This window comes from Tenrec ecaudatus, chromosome 2 (assembly GCF_050624435.1).
Source record: "Tenrec ecaudatus isolate mTenEca1 chromosome 2, mTenEca1.hap1, whole genome shotgun sequence".
Classification (NCBI taxonomy): domain Eukaryota; kingdom Metazoa; phylum Chordata; class Mammalia; order Afrosoricida; family Tenrecidae; genus Tenrec; species Tenrec ecaudatus.
Window position 1 is genome coordinate 166,056,096 of NC_134531.1, and position 7,123 is coordinate 166,063,218.

The window sequence follows — 7,123 nt, forward strand, 5'->3', positions numbered from 1 at the left end:
ATAGTTCATAAAAATGGTGTTCTACACCCTAGTTTGGAGAATAATATTTGAGATCTTAAAAGCTTTGGAGTATCCGTCTAAGATACAGCTATTAGTCTCCACTCAACTGAAACAAAAAGAATGACTAAAACCAGACTCTCATCCATATGCCTAACAGTCATGTGACCCATTGCCTCTTATAAGCTGAGATTAGAATAACTAGATGTTTGGCTACAGCTACTGATCATTCTGACCAAGGACACAATAAGAGATTGGACAGAATGAAAGAAAACTGTTGAGAAAAATTCAAATTCCTGAGAAAAGCTCAGACTTATTGGACCGAGAGTGACTGAAGGAACTGCTGTGATTATTGCCCTGAAGCAGCTTTGAACACACCCCAGAGGCTACTCCCGAGGATACCTTTCAGCCCAATAACAGATCGGCGGGTTAAATTAGCAGTGTCACTCACAAGCGATGGGCTGCTCAAACCATCCACTCCGTTGGATTAAATGGTCGATAGTTGCCCCAAAGCAAAGATGAGAAGACAAAGAGGGAATGCAAGATTAATAGAAATGGAATGAACAATGAGAAATGAGAACGCTGGCACGAGTGGAAAAAGTGTAACCAATATCACAGAACATTTTATAGAAAAATTGCTAAATGGAAAGATAACTTGCTGTTGTAAACTTTTGCCTAAAATGCGTTCAAATATATATGCAATATAAATATATTTAAATCAAAACTCTGTGAAGCACAATTCTTCTCTGATGGCAATAGGTTTGGTTTGTATTTGATTTAGTTTGGGAGCCCAAGGCAGGCTCCTCTGACAAAGCAGCTGCTGATCAGAAATCGGATGCATGAATGATGTTTAGCAATTACAAGAGAGCAGAAAGGCCCAAGCTGAGGGGGTACAATGTGTGGAGTCTCTATGACATCTGCTAAGAGAAGGGCCTTGCACAAGGTGCCTGGTAAAGTGATATGTGTGATGAGCTTGGAGAGGTAGGTAGGGGCCAGACCAGGAGAAAGCTTGGTCTTATTGGATTGGTTTTATTTGGTAGGATTAGTTTAATTCATTCCAAAAGAAAATGGGTGGCTGAATTTCAAAAATATCAGTCCTACATTAGTGAGGAAAGCAAAGTCTCTGTTCCCAGAGTTCCCTACTTCTCAGCCTGGAAGCGCTGCTGTCCTGTTCCTCGACCCTTCTGCTGATGGACCCTCGGTTGTTCTGCTTCTTCCACAGCCCTCCAGAGTCAGACCTGCTGCTCCCTGACTCCTTTCCCTTTGCAGTTCCTTCCGTTGTGGAAGGTGCCTGGCTTCGGGATGGTCTCCTTGGCCTAGTAGCTGTGTTTGTCTCTCTCTACCCTCTAGCCATCTCTTCTCTGCGGAGCCTGCAGTTTCCCTGCCTTCAGAGATTAATGAGCCTCATGCCAACAAGAACAACCACTATTCAATGAATACTGTTTTCACATTTTACAGCCCCCTTTTGCATTTGTTCTTCCATTAGCACCTCATTATAATCCCATAAAATAAGTAGGACAAGAATTATGATCCCCATTTACTAGATAAGAAAACCTTTTCAGAGAAGCCGGTGGACTCCTGAACATCCTTGCAGCTGGTGGGAAGTGAAGTTCACACTATGGGTTGATGTCCCAGGACCCAGAATCCTTGAGCTGTTTTGTGCTGGCTTAGAAATTGTGGGTGTTGCTGTTAGTGTTTTGCATTTTTGTTTGTTTTAAAGACACTTTACTGACACAGGGAACACATTTAAAATATAAGTCTGATAAGTTTTTACATATAAATATATGTCTGAAACCAGCACCCCCAAAGGTTTCTTGGGATCCTTTGACTCCTCTCTGCCCTGTCCCTCATGCACCATTGATTTCATTCCAGGCAACCAATGATTTTCACTATAGATTATGTTTTTCTGGAATTTTACTTAAAAATAGAATCACCACATAAATGCTCTATTTCTTTTTTAGTTTTTTTCCACTTAGCATAGATATATTGAGGCTCATCCATGTTATTGCAGATATCAGTAAATAGTTCATTCTTCTTTATTGATAAGCAGTATTTCACCTCTTGATCAGCATTTAGGTGGTTACCAGTGTGGGGTGATTATAAGCAAAGTAAAGTTGTCGAGGACCTTCATGGGTTAGTCTTTGTACGATCCAAGGCACTTGTCATCTTCCTCTCAGGAAAATGCCTAGGAGTTGAGGAGCTGGATTTTCTTTTATGGGGATGTCTAAATTTTAAAACTGGATACAGTGACCATGTTTTACAAACTAATTATCAAAATGTTTGTACCACTTTAAAAGCTAACAGCAGTGGATGATACTTCTTGTTTCAATATATTCCTTCTCAACACTTTCTCCAAAAAACACTTTCTCCAAAAAACAGAACTCACTGCCATTGAGTTTATTCTGACTCATAGTGACCCTACAGGCCAGAGCAGAACTGCCCCTTTTAATTTTTATGGTGGACAGGCTTATCTTTCTCATATGGAGTCACTGGTGGGTTTGAACAGCTGTAGTTTTGGTCACGAGTTCCTCTCGTCCCACTATCATGTTTGGCCTTCATTTGGGTTTCAGCAATTCCTCTGAAATTGAATCCTCTTAATCATTGACCTTAATTAAGTCCCAACAGAGTCCTATGCCCTCCTCGCCATCAATTGTAGATCACTTGTTGTTCCCTTGTCCCTGGGTTTGTTAACACCTACTTCCTTTCACCCACCTCCTCCTCTTCCATGGCCCACTGGAATCATCGGTCCAGTTGTTTTCTCCTCCAGATTGCTTATCCCACCTATCTTACCTAGATAGACATACAGAGACACAAAATAATCACAAAATGATCACAAAATAATCACAAAAATGAGACAGAGCTAAACAAAAAAACAAAAGAAAACAGAAAAAACAAAACCAATGGAAAAAAGATAAGCATATAAATAGTTCCAGGTCTGTTTATTGACCTTAAGGAGTGTTGGGGTGCCACACCCTGCCCCCAAAGTCTATTTTGGATATTCCCTGGGAACTTCATTGCTTGCTCCCCTTGCTGCTCTGCTGTATGCCATTAGTATTTCACCCCAGTGTGGCGGGGTCAGATAAGGTACAATTCCCACATTGTGTTTCCAGTGTTGTCCCCAGTAGTGCTATGGGTCAGTGAGGACAGAAGTCTGGCTAGTAGTTTGTTTCTTGTCTCTTCTGGGTATATGCCCAATAGGAGGATTGCTGGGTTGAATGGTAACTCAATTTCCATCGGTTTTAGATATCGCTAAATGGATTTTCTTTTCTTCCTTTTTTTAAAGATTCCCCGAGGGGTGCACTGTTCCTGGAAGTACTGAAATACCAGGTTGATGCATAGAATGGCCAGAGAAAGCTCCTATGCCATCTCCCTGCTCCAAAAATCCATTTAATATATTGTCCTCTGATAGAGGACATATCAGATATTAAACTGATAAGAAGAGATACTACACTTGATCTTAGCCAAAAGGCCGAGAAGCCATGCCAAATTGATTTTCCTAATGGCTGTGCATACCAACAGATCCACCAGCAGTGGATGAGAGTTCCTGTGTCACCACTTGTTATGTTCTGATATTTTGAATATTAGGCTATCTTTGAGGGTGTTATGTGGTATCTCATAGTTGTGTTAATGTGCTAATGATCAGGAACATTTTCTCATGTTTATTGGTCATTTGGATTTCTGCCCCTGTGAAACTTCTGTTCAGGTCCTTTGCCCACCTCCTCAGTGGACAATCAGTTTTTTTCATATTGGAAGCTAGCAGAGTATTGTAGATTTTAGTAATAAGGCCTTTGTCTGATGTGTCACTGCTAAAGATGTTTTCCCAGTCTGTGAGCTCTCTTATTACTCTCTTGGTGAATTCTTTTGATGTATATAGGTGTTTAATCTTCAGTAGATCCTACTTGCCAATCTGTGCATTCTCTGTATTTGTGTCCTTCCTTATTTCAGATAGCATATATATTCCCTCCACCAAAGTTCTCAAGATTGTCCAAATTCCCTCATTTGTGGCCCTAATAGTTTGGGGTTTTACCTCAAGGTCTGTGATCCTCCTTGGGTTTATTCTTGTGCATGGAGTGAAGTAAGGGTTTTGCTTCATTTTCTGTAGATAGAGCTCTTGATTTTTGAGCACCTCTTGTTGAAGAAGGCATCTGCTTCCCATTTGATATTTTTGGGGCCCTTTTCAAAGCAGTTCGTTTCCATTGGTCTAAGTATCTCTCATCATACCAATACCACACTGTGTTGACCACTGTGGCTTTATAATAGGTGCTAAAGTCAGGTAAAGCAAGCCCTCCCACTTTGTCCATCTTCTTGAGGAGTTCGCTGCTAATTCTGGGCTTCTTCCCTTTCCATAGGAAGGTTCCCGCAGCAGCAGGGAGCACTGGAGAGTGCTGTTAGAGATGCCTTAGGCTGTGTGAAGCACTGCGACAGATGTCAGGAAGTTACCTCAGGCCCGTGTAAGTCTGCAGAGTGTGTTCAAGCCTTCCCCAGTCATGCGAATCACCATGGAAGGTGGACAGAGGTTCCCCCAGTCAAGTGGACCACCACAAAAATATGGGCAGGAGTTTCCTGAACTGCTTAAAGGGCCATAGATGGTAGGGAGGATTTCCCCTCTGGCAGAAGGTGGACAGCATTTCCCCATCTGTATGTAAGGCCACAGAGGGTGGTGGGTGTGATCTCCCCCAGCTGGGTGGAGGGCAGGCATGGTTGCCGTAGACAAAGGGCACTTGCCTGGAGGCCAGCAGGGGCATTGAAAGGAAAGAGAAGGGTGAAAAAAAAACCAGATAAAAAACAAACAAAATTGAGCCCACTGAGACTGTGGGGAGAAATAGTGAAGAAATATCTGGGCCCCAATCACTTGAGTGTGACACTGGAGGGGTTTAAACTTTGCCCAGGGTGACAGAAAGCTGTGGTTGTGTTGAAGTAAAGCCCTAGAGCCAGCCAAAGGAGCCCTGCTTCAACCAAGACTTTAGCCGAGCTAAGGCTAAGCCCTAGCCAGCCTCTGCAGTGGTACATCAAAAGCCAAGAGCTCTTCAAAACCTAGTGGATCTGTCTACTTATTTTTGTGATGTTCCTCCTGTGATACAGAAGCATGGGATTTTCCTCTCAGTGGCTCTCCTGTGCCAATTTCTTCAGAGTCCCTCTGGTGTGTGTCACTCGGTTGCTGTCTATTGAGAAGTCCTCCCTGTCACTCTTAATACTCTCAAGTTGAAACCAGATTATGTAACTACTACAGAAGTGTAATTGACTCAACTGCAGTGGTTTCATGTCTTGAATGTGCCAGACACATAGTAGAAACTTCATATGATTTTAAAAATTGAATTCATTATATCCATTAGAATTATGCCTGGTGGGTGCTTAAGATGCATTTAAAAGATTGATAGAATGAGTAAATAAATGAATTTGGGAACTTCTCTATATCTTTGTGATGTTGGGCAGCTGTGTCTCTAAGTCTAAATTTTTTCATCTGTCAAATGGAACATATTGAGTAGATGCACTTTGCTTTTCTTTCGTTTTAATGTTAATAGCATTTCTATTGGGGAATTCTTCCCTGGGCTGCGATCGTCCTTTCTGCCACCTGCTTTCAGTCACAACCAACCTATCCAGAATATTCTAATAACTTTAAGTCACCTTGCAATAAAAATATCCAACTTCCATACTATCCAGAAGATTCCTATAAAAAATAAGAAAAAAAATTAGTATGTAAAAATTCCTGAAGTAACTAAAAAATAATCTTAAACCCATGGCCTATGTGGTAGTTACATAATCTGGTGTCAATTTCAGAGGATTACAAGTGAAGGGGTGGAGTTTGTCCTGTCAATCAAGATATAACCAACAAGGCCTCTCTGTGGACATGGCCTTCTGAGAATTCTGGAAGTCCTATTTTTCCTCCTTGGAGGCGGGAGACACTTGTCTCTCTCTTCTCGCTGCCAGAGAGATGCTCTACTGACAAGACACGTGGCGCTGCACCCTAGAAACTGGAGAAGCCACATGAACCTGCCCTGAAGCAACCAGACCTCTGGAGGTGGAGAAGCCACATTGAGACCCCTACCAACGCTGAGATGCTTACAATGCCACTGGAGCTGCAAGACATCCCACCCACTGGCCTATAATCCTCCTGCCTTTGGCATCATTGCATGTAATTTGTGAGTCAGGAGAGGAGTTTATAGATTTTTATCGGGCATATGGGTTAATATTGGACTTATGGACTTGATCTGGACTGGGCTAGGACATTTTCTCAATATTCAATTGCTATTGTATATAAACCACTTTTTATGTACATATGAGTGTCTGTAAATTTATTTCTCTAGTCTACCCAGACTAACACATTATGGTATCTGAAGTGGGGTACTAGAGAAACAAATCATAAAGATGGAGAGTGGATGCTTGATGGACTTCATCCTCACGGTGGTGTTTCTTCTTTGGCTAACCAGAAGTCAGATGTGGCCATGAAGTTTACTAGGTTGCTTTCTGGCAAGAATTGATTGGGTATAGTTTTTGGTTATTCCTATGTGCAATGGCAAAAATGAATGTGATTAATATATATTTTGAGCTCAGTGGTATAAATAGCCATTTGAATGTCTCAGAAACCATGCTGCTTAAGTAAAATAGCTGACAGAAAGCCTGGCTCTGGCTTGATACTCCCAAGAGCCCAATCCCACATTTTTGTATAAACAGTACAGTTTAGATAAGGATTTAGATAGGCTAAAGAAGGATTCAACTTGACTGTTTTAAGAACTGGGTTCAGTATCTGATTCTACTTTGTGTATACTGATTTCTTCTGCTTATTATTGATATAATTATTAATAGATATGTTTATCAAGAAATCCGAAAATAGAGAGCCCATTTGTCTTCAGTCATTGAAATTGGATTCTTCAATGGATTTACGACACATCTGTAAAGAAGGTTCTGAAAAGATAAGCCCACCCAATGCTTTGGAGTATTCAGACATTTGAAGGTAAAGAGACATGCCTAGGGGCTGTTGACTAATTGAAGAAAAAATAAACTCTGCCTTTGAAGTTTTAACCCTAGTGGTTTATGTAAGAAGCTGAAAATAATCTGGAACCATGAAGAAAACTTTTCTCTGATACTGAACGTTAAAGGAAGCCTGCTGGTAGGCTGAAATGCTTTC

General features: G+C 41.3%; 1 non-coding gene across 1 annotated transcript; it reads right to left on the reverse strand.

Moving 5' to 3' along the window:
• Positions 1 to 3,287: 3,287 nt before the first annotated feature.
• LOC142441838 (U2 spliceosomal RNA) lies at positions 3,288 to 3,478 on the reverse strand. The gene has a single exon (XR_012783156.1). It is a non-coding gene; the product is annotated as a U2 spliceosomal RNA (small nuclear RNA).
• Positions 3,479 to 7,123: the final 3,645 nt, after the last annotated feature.